The sequence below is a fragment of the Periplaneta americana genome, chromosome 5, assembly GCF_040183065.1.
Source record: "Periplaneta americana isolate PAMFEO1 chromosome 5, P.americana_PAMFEO1_priV1, whole genome shotgun sequence".
In the NCBI taxonomy this organism is placed as follows: Eukaryota; Metazoa; Arthropoda; class Insecta; order Blattodea; family Blattidae; genus Periplaneta; species Periplaneta americana.
Genome location: NC_091121.1, coordinates 184,620,095 through 184,640,558, shown reverse-complemented (window position 1 = coordinate 184,640,558; position 20,464 = coordinate 184,620,095). Strand labels below are relative to the sequence as shown.

The 20,464-nt window shown below is 36.1% G+C and overlaps 1 protein-coding gene across 1 annotated transcript in view; it reads right to left on the bottom strand.

Annotated features, from left to right (window-relative positions):
* The window catches only part of nompC (no mechanoreceptor potential C), a 358,845-nt gene that overhangs the window by 161,140 nt on the left and 177,241 nt on the right, over positions 1-20,464 (bottom strand). The window lies entirely within an intron of this gene.

Here is a 20,464-nt window from a genome sequence, read left to right as displayed (position 1 = left end):
ATGCCAGCCACTACTCCGGCCAAGACCCGCCTGAAGCTTGTTCTTCGCCACGAAGTCCCCAGCAGTCGCCTTGGTGAACGCCTGAACAGAACTAGTAGCCGCCGCTACGCTCAAACCGTTCGTAGCAGAAGACGCACCGCTCTGGCTCTGAAGCAACGAACTTCCGTTACCAGAGTCCTTAGACCCACGTCCTCCGCTTGATGTTGTTCCGGTTGTGTTTGAAGAAGGAGTGTCAGATGCTTCCTTCCCACCTATTCGTGATGGCATATCGGCAAAAAAACTTTTAAAACGAACAAATTCGATTTCAATTCGTCTTTCTTTTTTTTTTAGTTTTCCTGATTGGTGCTAAGCTTTAGAATTATCGAATGCGCAGAGCTTCACAGCGCATCGGTAAATTGGTAAAAGGAGATGGATGTATATCACACAAATTATAGGGTTGGCACGTCGTTCCAAAATAGTTGTAGTAGTTTGTGCTATTGACGTTTCCGACTGGGGGAAACTGACGGACGATTTGATTGGGTTAAGCCTGGCTCCATGCCCGTTGAGGAAATGCTGAAAATTGCTCTTGAAAATTGTAGTGGCGTTATATAAAGAGTTTATCACTGTGCCACCTGGCGCCTATGACTCGTGGATCACGTAGCTTTCACACGGACATACGACTTATGATGAGTACGTCCGGTTTGTGGAAATTGTAAAATTTTGAGAGTTCTAGTGCCTTGCAAAACGTTAATATATTACACATTGATTTTAAAACCTACTATATGAACTCAAAATTAATGTAATTCAAAATTAAATATTTATAACACTTCAGTAAAAATGTAAATAACTTTAATCTGCTATCTGTAACTGACCTTACATTTCTTAAAGTATATATTTGTCTCTTCAAATATTATGAATAGTATCAAATAGATAGTGACATAAGTAGAGTTCTATTTATAGTAAACGTGTTTATAATAAATAAACACAAGCTATATTCGTATTATTATATTATTATTATTATTATTATTATTATTATTATTACTATTCTTATTTTTATTATTATTATTATTATTATTATTATTATTATTATTATTATTATTATTATTATCAATAATTGTCTTATTATTTTATATTTTGTATGTCTCATTTATTTTGACCTGCTGTTCACATTTTATTATGCTTTTTTCTTTCTTTCTGTATGTTATATATTATGTCTGATTTCTGCTTACTTGTTGTTTATATTTTATTATTATTATTATTATTATTATTATTATTATTATTATTATTATCTTATTCAATTTTGTGTGTAAAATTGTAGTGTACTTTGTAAATTTCTATTGTTTTTTTAACGCAGTTTTACTCCTGGTTAAGTGTTAGAGAAGGCCGTATGGCCTTAACTCTGCTAGGTTAAATAAATCATTATTATTATTATTATTATTATTATTATTATTATTATGATTATTATTATTATTATTACTCTTTGAGCAATGCAAGAAATAATCAACAAATTTTTCTACTAACTTTCAACATGAAGTTCGAAATATTTTCAATGCGTAAGATCAGTGGTCAACATTTCTGAATAAAATAGAACTCAAAAAAAATTATTATTCTTGTCAATATTTTGCACAAAATGCGGGGCCGCCATCTTGAAAATCCTAATGGCTTGTGACAATTGGCACTCATATAACCTTCTTTGTGTTGCAAATTTAATATTAAACAAGTTTTGTCCTATTTAGTTTTATCAATGCTTAAATAGTTAATCAATTTCATATTTTGTCACCATATCAATTTTAATTGGCGTCTTATTTATGCATTGAAATTTGCCATAATACCACTATCACATTGTCACAATGGTTTTTGGTTTTTGAACACATAACACATTACAACTTCACATTCTAACACACGATGTTCTGATGTATGCTATAAAACGACGAGATTTTAAGAATTATTGAATATAGTATAATTAACATTATTTTAAAAATTGTATTACGCAATATAACAAATGAAATATTTCTATGTCAGTCTTATAAAGTTTCTTTCCTTCAAAGATGAAGTATTTTAATTCCTGCAGTCACATTTTGACATACTAAGTTCACACTTATCGTTCAAACTTACAATTTCTGTGATATATGGCAACTGTCGTATATCTCCGATGAGATCATACCTTAACTCCACATTACGACATTTTTATTTAAATAATGAAAAAACACACAATTAATCTACTGTTGAACTGGCATTAGATATATTTTTTAATCGATTAATGTCACATTTTCAAATATTGTGTCAAGATATTATCGATCACAATATTCAGAATGTTTTATAACACTTGAAGTTAACACTGAAAATATTTAGATACTGTTTTATATCTTGCAAAAATAATTTCTAAATATTAAGATATTATTAGAATAAAACAATTGTTTCATGATATATAATTCACAACATCTGTTAACACCTCTAATTAGTCGTCCCAACAATCACGGCACACAATTAAAATATGAACAGTCTGGGCTTTCCCATCTACAATCTAATTAAAAGAACACTAATTATGACCAGATATCCCACGAAGAAATTATCTTTCGCACAGCCATGGCATGAACACCGCTGCAAATGACAGAACTCTCACACAAAATCTCAGCTTCTGACTGGCGTATAACTCCCAAAAGAAACGTTATTCCGTCTCGCCAACCCCCTCCCCACGCCAGAGTTTCAACATTTCAACGTCAAAAAGACTCTCCGCGAACATAACGGTGTCAGAAAAACTGTCAGCTGCTGCCACTTTCGAAAACATTCGCTATGAGAGAAAAAAGACTTAAAGAGATAGTACTACCGTCATAAGAAAATTCATTTTATATAACAAGGCTTTTCATTGGTGGATTCGTAGGCTTGGAAATATGGACTCTACCAAGGACAGCAGAGGGAATTTCCGTTGCAATATATATACTAGGAGCTCAATAATCATGGGAGCTTCTGGTTATAGTTTTTTTATATATACACTGGGAAGTTTCAAGTTTTGACAGAGATGGAAGAACACTTACAAACTCCCCGATATCACGGAAAGGGGTCGAGGCTGTAAACATATGTATATATATACGGTATTTCTGCAGCATTGATCGCTAAACCCTTTACGATCGTCCTCTTCTGTCCCCATATTCGCTCCGTGACATTTAGAACTCAAAATTGATACATTTATATACTACATCAAATATGAGGATTGTTTTGCTGTTCCAATATTAAACAGATACATAAAAGTACGAGTGCTGTATGGAAGAAAGTAGAAGGAAAACTTGTTAGATGAATAAATATATACAATAGAATAAAATAAGTAAAATAAATATGTGAATATTTGAGGATCGTAGTTTGTATGTACGGGTTATTCCATATGAAATCGATCAGTAAAAAACCTCGAATTTTTTTATACTCTAATTTTTTCCCTTCTTATACAAGGTGCTGAGGAGAGTGCATTTTCAAAAATATGCTATCGAAAGTCAAACGGTTTTCGTATTGTTGAGCGACAAATTTAGCGTATTTGATAAAAACAAGCCTCTTTCAGCGCTCAGAACTCTGGAACCATTTACTGCAGAACATTGAACGAGAGTTTATTTTGAAGCTGACAATTGGTAGGTTATGTTAAGAAGTAATCCTTTTTTTATTGTACACAGAGAGACAGATAATCTGATTTTACTTGCTTTTAGGCTTTTTGGCCATTTGTAAAAATGTAAAAAAATACTGAGAGAAAACCTTGCATTATTAAGAGGGATTCCGCATTGTTTGCTTAGTGGCTCGGCAATAAGTTTCGAGGGTATTAAATAGATTATTTTCACACGCCTGGACTTGAACGGGGCAGTACCGCACGCACTGGCCGAGAGCTGAAGATAAGCGATCATTGGGCGTCATTTTACTCCTGTGTTTATGAAAACTTGTGATAAAGCTAGCCCAGCCATGACTGCTAGACGACACATCACGTGTTTGTCTCCTGGCCTTGCTTGTCTCGACTACCTACAGACAGCTGGTTAGTTCACGCGCGTACTATTTATTTTCTTTATTTGATATTTTCAATACTTTCTTATCAACGTACCACCAGTAAAAAATATGTGTTTATTTGTACATTCAATGCGGAATCTAACCATATATTTTATAAATATTTTTACGTGGCCAAAGGCGTCTTAATGAAAAAAATCTAAATTTCTCCATTTCCATAAAAAGTAAGAAAAACTGTTTACATGTCAATATAAACTTTATTTTCTCAGCATCAAAATAAACCATGATTTTGATCATTGACTGAAAGGGTTTCGGAGCCACAACAGTTTAAAGTTGCTAATTTTATGAAAATACGATAAATTTATATATTTTTAATTTAAACACTATTAAGTTCTGATGCCTCAAACTTTGCACAAAGCATTGTATCACAGCTGTCTACGGACAGAAGAAGTTTCATTGTATTTAAAAATTGCAAGGTCAGTTTTCCCTATATTTCGATTTGAGATGGAATAGCCCATATGTATGTATGTATGCATGAATGTATGTATGTATGTATGTATGCATGTATGCATGTATGTATGTATGCCGAAAGGTTTTAACTCTTCCAGTAAAACAAAACATTTACTTACTTACTTACTGGCTTTTAAGGAACCCGAAGGTTCATTGCCGCCCTCACATAAGCCCGCCATTGATCCCTATCCTGAGCAAGATTAATTCAGTCTCTATCTTCATATCACACCTCCCTCAAATCCATTTTAATATTATCGTCCCATCTACGTCTCGGCCTCCCCAAAGGTCTTTTTCCCTCCGGCCTCCCAACTAACACTCTATATGCATTTCTGGATTCGTCCATACGTGCTACATGCCCTGCCCATCTCAAACGTCTGGATTTAATGTTCCTAATTATGTCAGGTGAAGAATACAATGCGTGCAGTTCTGCGTTGTGTAACTTTCTGCATTCTCCTGTAACTTCATCCCTCTTAGCCCCAAATATTTTCCTAAGCACCTTATTCTCAAACACCCTTAACCTATGTTCCTCTCTCAAAGTGAAAGTCCAAGTTTCACAACCATACAGAACAACCGGTAATATAACTGTTTTATCAATTCTAACTTTCAGATTTTTTGACAATAGACTGGATGATAAAAGCTTCTCAACCGAATAATAACACGCATTTCCCATATTTATTCTGCGTTTAATTTCCTCCCGAGTATCATTTATATTTGTTACTGTTGCTCCCAGATATTTCAATTTTCTACCTCTTCGAAAGATAAATCGACAATTTTTATATTTTCATTTCGTACAATATTGTGGTCACGAGACATAATCATATACTTTGTCTTTTCGGGATTTACTTCCAGACCTATCCCTTTACTTGCTTCCAGTAAAATTTCCGTGGTTTCCCTAATCGTTCGTGGATTTTCTCCTAACATATTCACATCATCCGCATAGACAAGAAGCTGATGTAACCCGTTCAATTCCAAACCCTCTGTGTTATCCTAAACTTCCCTAATGGCACATTCTAAAGCGAAGTTAAGAAGTAAAGGTGATAGTGCATCTCCTTGCTTTAGCTCGCAGTGAATTGGAAAAGCATGAGATAGAAACTGGCCTATACGGACTCTGCTCATATAATAAAATCATTATTATTATTATTATTATTATTATTATTATTATTATTATTATTATTATTATTATTATTTCATTACTTTAAATTAGGTTATTTTACGACGATGTACCAACATCTCAGTTTACTTAGTGTCTGAATAAAATGACGGTGGTAATGCCGGTGAAATGAGACAGGGGTCCAGCACCGATAGTTACCTAGCATTTGCTCATATTGGACTGGGGAAAACCACGGAAAAAACCTCATCCAGGTAATTTGCTCCAACTGGGATTCGAACCCGGGCCACCTGGTTTCGCAGTCAGACGCGTTACCCGTTACTTCACAGGTGTGGACATTATTATTATTATTATTATTATTATTATTATTATTATTATTATTATTAATAGTGGGAAATTAAATTTCCATTTCCAGGTCGAGAAAATAACCCGTGCAAACTGAATATATATACAGAAGCAGTACTGTTTAGGTCACAGCGATGGCCGTATATACTTACCACGAATGCTTTTAGGTACAAAAAATAATATCTGCCAAGCATGCAAGTATTAGGGAATAGGCGTGTAATAGGCTATAACAAAAGAAGAAATAATTAATCTCTTACAAATCAGAATAAGTTCTTTTCTGCATAAGAGTACATAATACTGGGTGTTCATTTCAAAGTGTGTCATGACGAAACGGTTGTGAGTCAGCGATTTGAAGCGAGTTTCAGCTTTTATGTCAGAGAAGTTGCCTATATTCAAGGCATTCAATCTGAACTTGAGAACGTGTACGGTATAACTTGAACGTCGTAGCAACAGATGGCGGTCTGTACGGTCTGTGTGCTACCATAACCTCTTTCGAACTGTGTTTTCCGAGGGCAAGTCGTACGCAGGGTATTTGTTATCATCGGTTGCGTACGGCAACATTCCACAACACAAATCAAATGCTCCGTGTCCATGTTGACCGTCCAAGTTAATGTCAACAAATACGTAAGTAATCGTCTTAACCCTCTCCCCATATCCAGAAGGAACAGTAAGAGAAATTAACTTAACTTCTGCAAAAATAGAAAATTTTGATAAAACGATTACAAGCGTCCCCACTTATGATTTGATATCTACTGCTGTAACAAATTTTGAAGTAATGCAGAATTAAAAGATCTATTTTATTTAACATCCAATCATTTCATTTCTGTAATTCGGCTAAGTTAGAAAAGTTTCAACATTTTTATTTAATTAAAAATTATATCCAAGTAAGGAAAAAACTCACCTCAGTAGACTACGTGTTTCTAAACAGTTCACATTCCTGCCACTACCGGCGTTACCGTACGTATCGGTACGTACTCTTCAGAATAAACGCCGTACTTGCTAGGCAACTTTTCTGCCACATAGGTAATTCGCCTTTGCGGAAGTGTAGGAAGATTGAATTTTCTAGGCTCATCGGCTAGCCACATGACGGCATACGGCGAGCCATGACACACTTTGAACTGAACGCCCAGTATAATATCACACGCATACAATACTCGTGACGCACGATAAACCTGACACGACTTCATCTTGCTTCCTCGCATTATTTCACAGGAACTATTTAGATATCTTTCGATTTATCAGAGGTATCTGAACCTCATATGACAAGGTTCACGGTCTGTGGATATTTATTGTTCCTCTCTGTAGAGTATAGATTATAGCATGTAGAGGGACAGCTCTCCTGTAACAGGGGAATGGCCGGAATTCTCGTTCAATAGAGATCTTTGTTTATAGAACGATTCCGAACTTTGGACGAGGCGTAGACGTCTATTTGTCTGGCATGACATGTATAAACGATTCCACTATATCCGTAGATATCTTCCCTCGAGATTGACTCACGCAACAGAAGTGGACTCTTTCAGTGCCTGTCAAATTTCATATTAACATTGAATAGATGTAACTTTTTATGTGTAAATATTCACTTACTAGTCAGTTCCGGGGACATAAGGTCTATTAGATTAATATTTTCACCTTCAGAATTGTGGAGGTTTCCTTCACTCAAAGTATCCTAAAATGAATACAAGTGAATATCTTGTGGAAGTGACAGGAGATTTCAGGAAATCCATATATGCTTGGGAGTATAAGGGTACAGTGCATCAGTTATTCATAGATTTCAAAAAGGCATATGACTCGGTTAAGAGGGAAGTATTATATGATATTCTTATTGAATTTGGTATTCCCAAGAAACTAGTTCCATTAATTAAAATGTGTCTCAGTGAAACGTACAGCAGAGACCGTATAGGTCATTTTCTATCTGATGCTTTTCCAATTCACTGCGGGCTAAAGCAAGGAGATGCACTATCACCTTTACTTTTTAACTTCGCTCTAGAGTATGCCATTAGGAAAGTTCAGGATAACAGAGGGAGTTTGGAATTGAACGGGTTACATCAGCTTCTTGTCTATGCGGATGACGTGAATATGTTAGGAGAAAATACACAAACGATTAGGGAAAACACGGAAATTTTACTTGAAGCAAGTAAAGCGATCGGTTTGGAAGTAAATCCCGAAAAGACAAAGTATATGATTATGTCTCGTGACCAGAATATTGTACGAAATGGAAATATAAAAAATTGGAGATTTATCCTTCGAAAAGGTGGAAAAATTCAAATATCTTGGAGCAACAGTAACAAATATAAATGACACTCGGGAGGAAATTAAACGCAGAATAAATATGGAAAATGCCTGTTATTATTCGGTTGAAAAGCTCTTATCATCCAGTCTGCTGTCCAAAAATCTGAAAGTTAGAATTTATAAAACAGTTATATTACCGGTTGTTCTGTATGGTTGTGAAACTTGGACTCTCACTCTGAGAGAGGAACATAGATTAAGGGTGTTTGAGAATAAGGCGCTTAGGAAAATATTTGAGGCTAAGCGGGATGAAGTTACAGGAGAATGGAGAAAGTTACACAACACAGAACTGCACGCATTGTATTCTTCACCTGACATAATTAGGAACATTAAATCCAGACGTTTGATATGGGCAGGGCATGTAGCACGTATGGGCGAATCCAGAAATGCATATAGGGTGTTAGTTGGGAGGCCGGAGGGAAAAAGACCTTTAGGGAGGCCGAGACGTAGATGGGAGGATAATATTAAAATGGATTTGAGGGAGGTGGGATATGATGGTAGAGACTGGATTAATCTTGCACAGGATAGGGACCGCTGGGGGCTTATGTGAGGGCGGCAATGAACTTTCGGGTTCTTTAAAAGCCATTTGTAAGTAAGTAAGTAACGTCTTTAGGCTACAGGAACTAGGTCAATGGAATTACGACAAATAAATACAAATCGCTGTAAGATTTAAGAGTACCTAATGAACGGAATGAAATAAGCTACGATTAACAGTTAATCCTTCAACAACAACAACAATAACAATAATAATAATAATTTATTTTTTTTTATTTTTTTGGGTTATTTTACGACGCTGTATCAACATCTATGTTATTTGCGTCTGAATGAAATGAAGGTGATAATGCCGGTGAAATGAGTCCCGGGTCCAGCACCGAAAGTTACCCAGCATTTGCTCATATTGGGTTGAGGGAAAACCCCGGTAAAAACCTCAACCAGGTAAGTTGCCCCGACCGGAATTCGAACCCGGGCCACCTGGTTTCACGGCCAGACGCACTGACCGTTACTCCACATGTGTGAACAATAATAATAATAATAATAATAATAATAATAATAATAATAATAATAATTTATTTTTTTATTTTATTGGGTTATTTTACGACGCTGTATCAACACCTATGTTATTTAGCGTCTGAATGAAATGAAGGTGATAATGCCGGTGAAATGAGTCCGGGATCCAGCACCGAAAGTTACCCAGCATTTGCTCATATTGGGTTGAGGGAAAACCCCGGAAAAAACCTCAACCAGGTAACTTGCCCCGACCGGGATTCGAACCCGGGCCACCTGGTTTCACGGCCAGACGCGCTGACCGTTACTCCACAAGTGTGGACAATAATAATAATAATAATAATAATAATAATAATAATAATAATAATAATAATACATTAAGTAGAATTTACTGTTAATTAATACAAATAAAGAACTGTTTCTGAACCAAAGAAAATTAAAAATTAACTGATATACTATTTACAGGATGTAAAGGGCAGCGTGTTCATAATGCCTGCATTCGTTTCATTTGCAACATCCGCAAATACGACCACATTACACCTTTTCCTTGAAACGCTCCAATGGGTAAGATTACAGGACCGAAGATATATCCATTCACTAATTTTCCTACATCGCATCATCAATACTTCTTCGCCTAACTATCTCGCCGTGCGTTTTAATTTCTTGTCCTCTTATCACAGCTGGGTACTCGTTCTAAAAATGACCCTTTATTATCTATGCCTTGCCATAAAACAGCTCACTATTCTTCCTCTTTCACAGTATCAGCAATTCATTTCTAGAACTCCCTGCACAGCTCCCTCAGGAACTGTCGAACGATATTGCAATTTAAAAGTGAATTGTTTAAACACGTGACCAGTATTCAGGCTTAATTCTCCTTTGTATGTATATGTGTATATACAGGGACATCATTTTATTTTCACTTCAATTTTTATTGTACCTGAGTTTTTGAATGTACTTCACTCCCACCCCTTCTACTAAGGAACTCCCAACTCCACACAGAACCAAGACCGCAGATAGTAAGCAGTACTGAGTTACTGAGTATAGTACGTTCCAGAAATATGTTCGCGTTTTCCAGTGACGAAAGAGCTTTCAATATCGAATCATATTTTCGCACAGGTACTGTCCGTTTGCCTACGTCGCATCCCGATTTCCCCCACCTGCTTCTGCTCGCCCCTATGTAAAAGCTGGGCTGTCTTAGCTCTTTTCTCAAAACATTAATTTCTCTTAGGAATTGGACGTTTAAGTAATATTATACAGCTGTTTAATTTAACTTAAATAAAAGGGCCTCGTTAAGTAATTAACTGTCACGTCATTTCCTCCCTTTCTACAATCCTACGGCATAACCACTTGGACGGACAGTAGATAGCATGTCTGAGTAATTTTATATTTTCGGGTCGGGCAGAAGTGAAGATTGAATTCACAGTACGTAGAGTAGGTACAGAATTATTTCAACATGAGTTACTAGTACGAAGGACGAAACTGGCAATTGGAATTAGATGCAATAGTCTATAGTGCGATAATATGCACAAAACAATTGAAGCCTGTATCGAAATGAACGGTCACCATTTTCAAAATTGTGTTTAAATATTCATATTATGATTATTTTTCAATTTAACTTCTTTCTCTATATTGTACGCTAATGTGCTGTAGACAGTATAATATACACTGCATAATGAATACGTTCGCATGAATAACTCACTTCGTGAGTAAAAACACTTATTCTTAATACAGTACTGTACTTTGATTAAGGAAAAACCTTATGAAAATTATCAAACTCAAAATCGCGATATTTCCTAGTCTACGTAAATGGATGAACTACTTTTCTTCCATCCTATACCTAGTAGAGTGATTTGTGTTTTACGCCAGTATCATCGAACTCCAGTCTTGGAGGGGGGAGCAAGCGGTGTTTCCGGTTCTCTAAAGGTATAGACAGGTTAATATTAAAAATGTTAGTAAAAATAAAATGATGTCCCTGTATATGTAATTTTCCTCAGTGTTGTATAGTTATAATTTACATTTGAATTTGTTATTCTTGTAATTTGTAATATTGGCTCACTTACCGCTGGCATATTCATTGAGTGTAACTTCTAGCCTTATATTATTTTGTAATTATTATTTAGTATGAATAATTTCAAGGCAAAAATTGTTGCGGGGCCGGGTATCGATCCCAGGACCTCTGGTTGAACGTACCAGCGCTCTTCCAACTGAGCTACCCGGGAACTCCACCCGGCACCGTCTCAACTTTTCCCTTTATATCCACACAACTCGCGTGGGCTGACGAAACGCCAGAGACCCACATCGAGTGCACACAAACTCTGTGTGACTTGGAATTGTGGTTTTCTGTTAATGTACTCAGTGACGTATATATTATGCAAATCTAGTCTTTCAGGTGAAGCTCCCTGTAAAACAGATTTGAATAATTTCAAGGGAAAAATTGTTGTGGGGCCGGCAATATTTTACTCGATTTGTGCTTGTATAACTATATAGATTTTTATTAGTGTTCTTTAAATATTAGTCTGTAAAATTGTATCAGCTTCTTTTGTTTCTGGCTAAGTGAAAGAGAAGGCCTGATGGCCTTAACTTTGCCAGAATAAATAAATAGATATTATTATTATTATTATTATTATTATTATTATTATTATTATTATTATTATTATTATTATTATTATTATTATTATTAACGGACACGTCCTTAAGGGACTATGCACCCGAAAAGTCATCTCCTGTGTGTGTTTTTTTTACAGAAATTAAATTTAATTTCAGATGCATCTTCTGACAATTAACAACAGCTGTTAAAATTACACGCCCTGTACAGCACCTCATTACATTTTCGACATCTTCGTAGCATTCATCATCCAACTCTGTCAAGCATGGCAGAATTTTGTTGACATTGTTGGAAGATAAGACGGACCAAAGGTGCACCACACAGACCAATAAACTCCAGCAATGTAACATAGATGATAAGGACTTACGGAGCACATTTATATAACACACGCAATGCGGAACGCGCTTCTAAAAAGGACGCATAAATGATCATTTCTGGGTGACCTATCATTCCTCAAAGTTTATCGGTGACATCCTGTTACACCCTATATAATCACATGACATCTTTAGAATTCACTCAATCATGCTCTTACGAGTGCATGAATTCCATAAGGCATTTTGACATCCAGCCCTTGTGAAAAAAGAACAAGTTGATGAATAGGAAAATACTTACTTACTTACTGGCTTTTAAGGAACCCGGAGTTTCATTGCCGCCCTCACATAAGCCCGCCATTGGTCCCTATCCTGAGCAAGATTAATCCAGTCTCTACCATCATATCCTACCTCCCTCAAATCCATTTTAATATTATCTTCCCATCTACGTCTCGGCCTCCCCAAAGGTCTTTTGCCCTCCGGCCTCCAAACTAACACTCTATATGCATTTCTGGATTCGCCCATACGTGCTACATGCCCTGCCCATCTCAAACGTCTGGATTTAATGTTCCTAATTATGTCAGGTGAAGAATACAATGCGTGCAGTTCTGTGTTGTGTAACTTTCTCCATTCTCCTGTAACTTCATCCCTCTTAGCCCCAAATATTTTCCTAAGCACCATATTCTCAAACACCCTTAATCTCTGTCCCTCTCTCAAAGTGAGAGTCCAAGTTTCACAACCATACAGAACAACCGGTAATATAACTGTTTTATAAATTCTAACTTTCAGATTTTTTGACAGCAGACTGGATGATAAAAGCTTCTCAACCGAATAATAACAGGCATTTCCCATATTTATTCTGCGTTTAATTTCCTCCCGAGAGTCATTTATATTTGTTACTGTTGCTCCAAGATATTTGAATTTTTCCACCTCTTCGAAGGATAAATCTCCAATTTTTTATATTTCCATTTCGTGCAATATTCTGGTCACGAGACATAATCATATACTTAGTCTTTTCGGGATTTACTTCCAACCCAATCGCTTTACTTGCTTCAACTAGAATTTCCGCGTTTTCCCTAATTGTTTGTGGATTTTCTCCTAACATATTCACGTCATCCGCATAGACAAGCAGCTGATGTAACCCGTTCAATTCCAAACCCTGCCTGTTATCCTGGACTTTCCTAATGAATAGGAAAATAGGACATGGAAATTATGGTTTCAAAGATGTAGGCCCAGTGCGTGAAGAATAAGAAGGAAAAGGATAGGACGAAGATACGGAGGAGGCAAAAACAACTGAAAATGTGAGGAATATTTAAAATGAGGATAAGGAGGAAGAGAAATAGTTCAACATATAAAAAACAGTATGGTAATGAGAAGGAAAACAATGCTCAACATATGAAGAGGTGCAAGGAGAAACACAACGGTCGGTGGAGAAGAACGAGCATAATTGGGAGAAGGATAAATATAAGGTAAAAGTGGAGATATGAGAAGTAGCAGAGGGAAAAAGAGGATATTATGAAATACAAGGAGTGAACAAAACGGAATATATTCCTTACATTAGAAGTAATACACCATAGTGTTTTCCTAATGATGTTTTGTGTTCAACCAAGATACATTTAATAATACACAAATCATTCATAATATTATTGTTCGAGATCGTGCGTATTTGCTTGTTTTCCGCACAGAACCAATACGCGGTAAGTGTGAAATACCACATTCAGTATTCCCAACGTAACACACATAACAATTTCCCTCTTCTTACCGCTTAAGCGCGACATTCATTTTACTGCTTTAGGCTTTTAACATATTATTTTTAGAGACGTTTAACATTGTAATAATTATAAATTGGAAACTTACCACTGCAATTGCACCTAAATTGCAATGTTAATTATTGATTTTAAATATTTGTAAAAATTAAGTAAAGTCTACTACTCCACGAAACTTATTGCATTCCTGATACAAGTAACATTAAGGAAGCCGTGAAAAAATCAACAAGACTCCAGATGTCGATGTTGTTACTGCAATATGTTATATAAATAATATTGTTAAAATATTAAAATGAAAAATAAATCATTACATAACCTTACCGTTTGTTTCAAGTTCGCATTTATAGACTGGGGGAAAAAAAAGACAGACGTATATCACGGCCTGCTGGAGTATAGTAAACACAGAAAACATTTTATAGCAACAATGTTGAAGAAAGATATTTTGGTGTTAAGAAGTTGCCGTCATTAAACAGAAACCAAGATGGAGATTTCATTGGAACTAATTAGAAATTCGTCTTTCAGGTATGTAATAAACGATCTTCGCACAAAATAATGTACGATACACGAGCGGTATGTTTGTTTTCATGTTCTCGGAAATTAAAAAAGCTCAACTACGTTTCGGTTTATCAATCTTTTCCTCAACCATGAAAACGTCAACATACCGCTCTTGTAACGTATATTACTATTACGAGACATAAATCAGATCTCCATCTACCCTCTGTTAGTCTCAGCTGTCATAAAAAGGAGTTCACTATTGATTCTATTACGGTCTTCAATGCACTGCCTAGCCTAATTTTCTTAAAGATTTGAAGGGCCATGAGAAAAGCTTCACAACAGAATTAACCAAATTTCTGCATACTCATGTCTGGTGAATAACTCTTTATGTTTGTAAATTGAATTAATTTGATTGCTATGCATTGTATATTTTTATATAACTCTTTACTAGATAAGAGAAGAGAAATGAAATGAGAAATAACCACGAGGAGAAGAAGATGGAGAAAGACATAAGAAATTTTGAGAGACGAGAAGTATAAAAATGAATAAAATTATAGTAAAGATAAGACCAGCCTTAGAGCTTCTGGCTATAGTTCATGAGGTCCCGGGTTCGATTCCTGGTTAGAGCACAGGAATTTTTCCTTAAAGGGGATTATTCCTGTGTTCGTCCATGGTCTGGAATTTAGGTTAAATTTAGATTTAAGACCTCTCCTGGCACCACATTAGCATAATCATCCTATCACATCATCGGGGTAATGTAACTCCGCCTTCCAGGCGCCCCAACCTCAGAAGTGAGTTACAACTAAGCCACGGCCAGGAGAGAAGACCAGAAATGTCGAAAAGACAACCTGATGGCATTGGATAAAAAAATAGTAAAGATAAGGAGAAAGTGACAATGAAGAGCAGACAAGAACTATGTGACATACACGCACATATTTACTTACTGAAGAAAAAATGTCTCATTGACAAATTAAATTGAAGAGTATTTCGTTCGTTAGTATAATTTCCGAGAATCCGATTGCGAAGACAAACAACAATGCGTTTACAAATTGCCTCGCGGTCCCAATTAATACAAAACTATAGCACACCTTGCATGTGACGCGAGTTCTGAGAATGAAATTGTTTTAAAGTTGTGTCTCATGCGATCAGTTGTGAATATGGGTCACCCACTGAGGATCGTCCTTGACTTTCCTCTCAATTTACGCTCGTCCTAGTTTGATCAGGAAGTTCTCAGTAGTCTTTCGAATGAAGCTTAAGCGGAACTAGTAAATCATAATATCCTTGATATATTATCAATTATTTGGGGCTACCTATACCACAAATAAACTATATTACCAGAGAAATTATTGTCATCAATCACAAACCGATTCACATATAATCTGTTTTGATCTCAATCAGTTATCTTTAAAAGATCTTCGTTGTATAGTAAAAAACAGGTTCAGTTCATGACACAAAGAAATCGGGAAGACTAAGAATTGTGATATTCAAGTTGCATGGAAGTCAAAAAGTAGCTAGAGAAAACCCTTTTCAGTTAGCAATGCTAGGGAATTAAACAAACACTTGAAAATGCCATACAGAACTGACTGGAAAATTTTACAGATACTTTTGAAAATATACCTTCATAAATGTAAAATGTGATTGAATTAAAGGAAACAGATTATGAAAAGAGAAAAGTTTACATTGCGTGTATTAACTCACATGGAAATAGAGCAGGAATAATTATCTCAAATAATTATCTTATATATAAAAGTCAATGTGGCTATGTATGTATGTATGTATGTATGTATGTATGTATGTATGTATGTATGTATGTATGTATGTATGTATGTATGTATGTATGTATGTATGTATGTATGTATGTATTCAATACAAATCTACACGCTTTGACCGATATTTGCCAAAGTTTGCACATTTAACCTTCATAACAAGGAGAAGAACATAGGCTACGTTAAAATTGGACAGATGGACGTTAAATTATTGAAAACAATAAAAACTAGAAAGAAATAAGGCATGTATGACATTAAAATGGCCTCCTATTCTACAGTCAACTGTCTTTTATTCAGGTCATCCAATCACGTCTTCTTCCGTTGTAAAAGCGGCCATATTGTTATTGAAATATTAAATAAAATAACATTATATTAACAGTACGTAAATGAGGGACGATTTTTTGATTGAATGTGTCATGGGCAATAATATACAATACAAAATAACATAAAACACATATTTGTTTAGTTTTTATAAATTCAAAATCAAACATAATAAACAGCAAATGTGAAACATTCATACTACTTAAATTCAAGCACTTCAATACGTAGCTCTCTGTAGAGTTGTGGTAAGATCAATGACTTTGATCTATGGGAACCAAAGTTCGAACCTGAGCTCAACTCCTCTTTTTTATTATTTTGATAATTTATTTACATTATTTTAGATACGTTATTTTATTTTAACCCGTCATAAAGGGAGTTTTACTACATAAATAATATATCCGTAGTATTTTATTTATGCTGTCTCAAACAAAGTTACCATACAATTATACTGAAATCTTAAAATATAAAAGTTAATGTGTATATGTATTTTCTCTATACAAATCCACACGCTTTGACCGATATGTGCCAAAGTTTGCACATTTAACCTTGGGTGGGCACCGGTCCTATACACTGGCCGAAATTTCGTGAGAAAATTTCTTCCCCCATGAGGACTCGAACCAGCGCGCATTCCGTAACGCGAGTCCTAGGCAGATGCCTTAGACCACGACACCACGGCGCGGGACTGTCATCTAGTCTGTACCCAAAAAAGTTGAAAGTTAAAATTTATAAAACAGTTACATTACCGGTTGTTCTGCATGGTTGTGGAACTTGGATTCTCATTTTGAGAGAGGAACAGAGGTTATGGGTGTTTGAGAATAAGGTTCTTAAGAAAATATTTTGGGCTAAGAGCGATGAAGTTACAGGAGAATGGAGAAAGTTATACAACGCAGAACTGCACGCATTGTATTCTTCACCTGACATAATTAGGAACATTAAATCCAGACGTTTGAGATGGGCAGGGCATGTAGCACGTATGGGCGAATCCAGAAATGCATATAGAGTGTTAGTTGGGAGATCAGAGGAAAAAATACCTTTAGGGAGGCGGAGACGTAGATGGGAAGATAATATTAAAATGGATTTGAGGAAAGTGGTATATGATGGTAGAGACTGGATTAATCTTGCTCAGGATAGGGATGAATGGCGGGCTTATGTGAGGGCGGCAATGAACGTACGGGTTCCTTAAAAGTCATTAGTATTAACAATATAACACCTAAATGTAAAGAATACGTGGAAACATGCAATACAACACTTGTTATAATAGTAAGTTAGGTTTGCATCTCATCATAAGATGATTTTCTAACTTAGATTTGAGAGATTTCAAGAAGTAGCAGCAGCAAAGTATATGCTTTCCACTTGCAGCATAGGGAATACTGATCCAATATTACAACAGATTCATCGCCTTAGCCACAATCTGAGATGTGACAACTTAAACAGGAAACTGTATTCGTACTCGAAAGAAATGAGAGGCAGATTTTCGATGTGCCATATGTGAATATTTTATCATTTGTATCCTATTGACATACCAACCAATTCAGATGCAATGTACAATAATGATGACACTGGAATATAGATAAGATTTTTACCGTGCTAAAATCTAAAAATCTATCATAAATTCGTAAATCAATTGACCTATTACCTAAAAGCCAAATTAGCTAGCCTCTTATATTGAGACAACTCATCCTGCCTAAGGTATTCCGTGGTTTTCCTAAGGCTTTAAGACAAATGTCGAGATGAGCCCTAAGAGAAATGGGCCACGGACATATAGCCTATGCCCTTCCCCATAAGTTCCCCTTTTTTTAACAAACAACTTAATGCCCTAGTTCAGAGTCTATAATAGTACATTATGCAACGAGCCTATAATGAAGGTAATTAAAAGTGAGTATGGATATTTATGAAACAAGCGCAAGCGAGTTTCATAATTTTCATACGAGCTTCTTAATTACCATTATAGGCGAGTTTCACACGACTTTTTATGCACGACCATATTTCTAACTTGATATTATTAATTTTATTGTATCTGACCTTGGCCAATGTCCCGTATGTTGTGAGATGTGCGCAGATGCGAAAGTATTGATTTTTTCCGAGGAACAGATGTTCACATGACCTTGCTAGGCTATAAGAACCTATAGAGATAATATTGAAATTAAATTAGACATTGAAAAACGAGATGACAAATTGAATTTATTTGAATATTATTTACAATTAACGCTAATTATTATAGTAATAGAACATAACCTTCTGCGACAGTATTGGATTTCCAGCCTCCGTGACTTTTCGCTAATTGTGTTTCGATTGCATATCCGAGAATAATCGATACTTGCGGTTTTATAACGGTAGAAAGCCGACCTGTCATTGGCTGAACAGTTGTAACCTGAGTCGTCATTGGCTGAAAGACCTGACCCTTAATGAGTAGGTGTACTTTAATGACATGCATTAAAAGTCTGCTGCCAGGTGTATAATTACTACATTTCGGCATGGTCGAGCATAAAATTATGAAATACATGTTCAAGGTCACGCATGTCGCAATGCGAAAGGACAGGGAACCTTTCAATATGCAGATCCAGAATTCACGGCGTCCCTCCTGGCGGTCTTCACCTGCCTTGTCATCGAACAACAGACGACAGAGTCTTCTCGACTCCTCCTGCACTGTGAAATGACACAGTTCATTTCAATGTGCAGATTTACACCAGCCATCTCCTTCTCGTCCCGTCCCGTGATCACTTTGATCACATTTCCGTCCCCTCGCGTATGTGGTGCCTAAGAGGTTACGTCCATTTTCGGTTTTCCCCTTCAAAATTTTCTAGAGCTCCTTCAGTGGAGCAGCGTAACCCGGAGTGAGACTAGTGGCCAACAGGCTTGGAGCTCACATATTTAGTTTCTTGCAGCCCCGAACCCCTTGCAAGGACGCGATTGCGTACCTTTTAAATTTGTCGTCCCAATTCACCTCTTTCAATTCAATTCAAAAGCTAAAAATAAGCACATATTGAAAATTTATAGATAATATTGCTTATCAGTTTAAATGTTGCTTAACTTACTTACTTACTTATTTACTGGCTTTTAAGGAACCCGCAGGTTCATTGCCACTCTCACATAAGCCCGCCATTGGTCCCTATCTTGAGCAAGATTAATCCAGTCTCTATCATATCTCACCTCCCTCAAATCCATTTTAATATTATCCTCCCATCTACGTCTCGGCTCCCTAAAGGTCTTTTCCCTCCGGTCTCCCAACTAACACTCTACATGCATTTCTGGATTCGCCCATAGGTGCTACATGCCCTGCCCATCTCAAACGTCTGGATTTAATGTTCCTAATTATGTCAGGTGAAGAATATAATGCGTGCAGTTCTGCGTTGTGTAACTTTCTCCATTCTCCTGTAACTTCATCCCTCTTAGCCCCAAATATTTTCCTAAGTACCTTATTCTCAAATACCCTTAACCTATGTTCCTCTCTCAAAGTGAGAGTCCAAGTTTCACAACCATAAAGAACAACCGGTAATATAACTGTTTTATAAATTCTAACTTTCAGATTTTTTGACAGCAGATTGGATGATAAAAGTTTCTCAGCCGAATAATAACAGGCATTTCCCATATTTATTCTGTGTTTAATTTCCTCCCGAGTATCATTTATATTTGTTACTGTTGCTCCCAGATATTTGAATTTCTCAACTTCTTCAAAAGATAAATTTCCAATTTTTATATTTCCATTTTGTACAATATTCTCGTCACGAGACATAATCATATACTTTGTCTTTTCGGGATTTACTTCCAAACCTATCGCTTTACTTGCTTCAAGTAAAATTCCCGTGTTTTCCCTAATCGTTTGTGGATTTTCTCCTAACATATTCACGTCATCCGCATAGACAAGCACCTGATGTAACCCGTTCAATTCCAAACCCTGTCTGTTATCTTGGACTTTCCTAATGGCATACTCTAGAGCGAAGTTAAAAAGTAAAGGTGATAGTGCATCTCCTTGCTTCAGCCCACAGTGA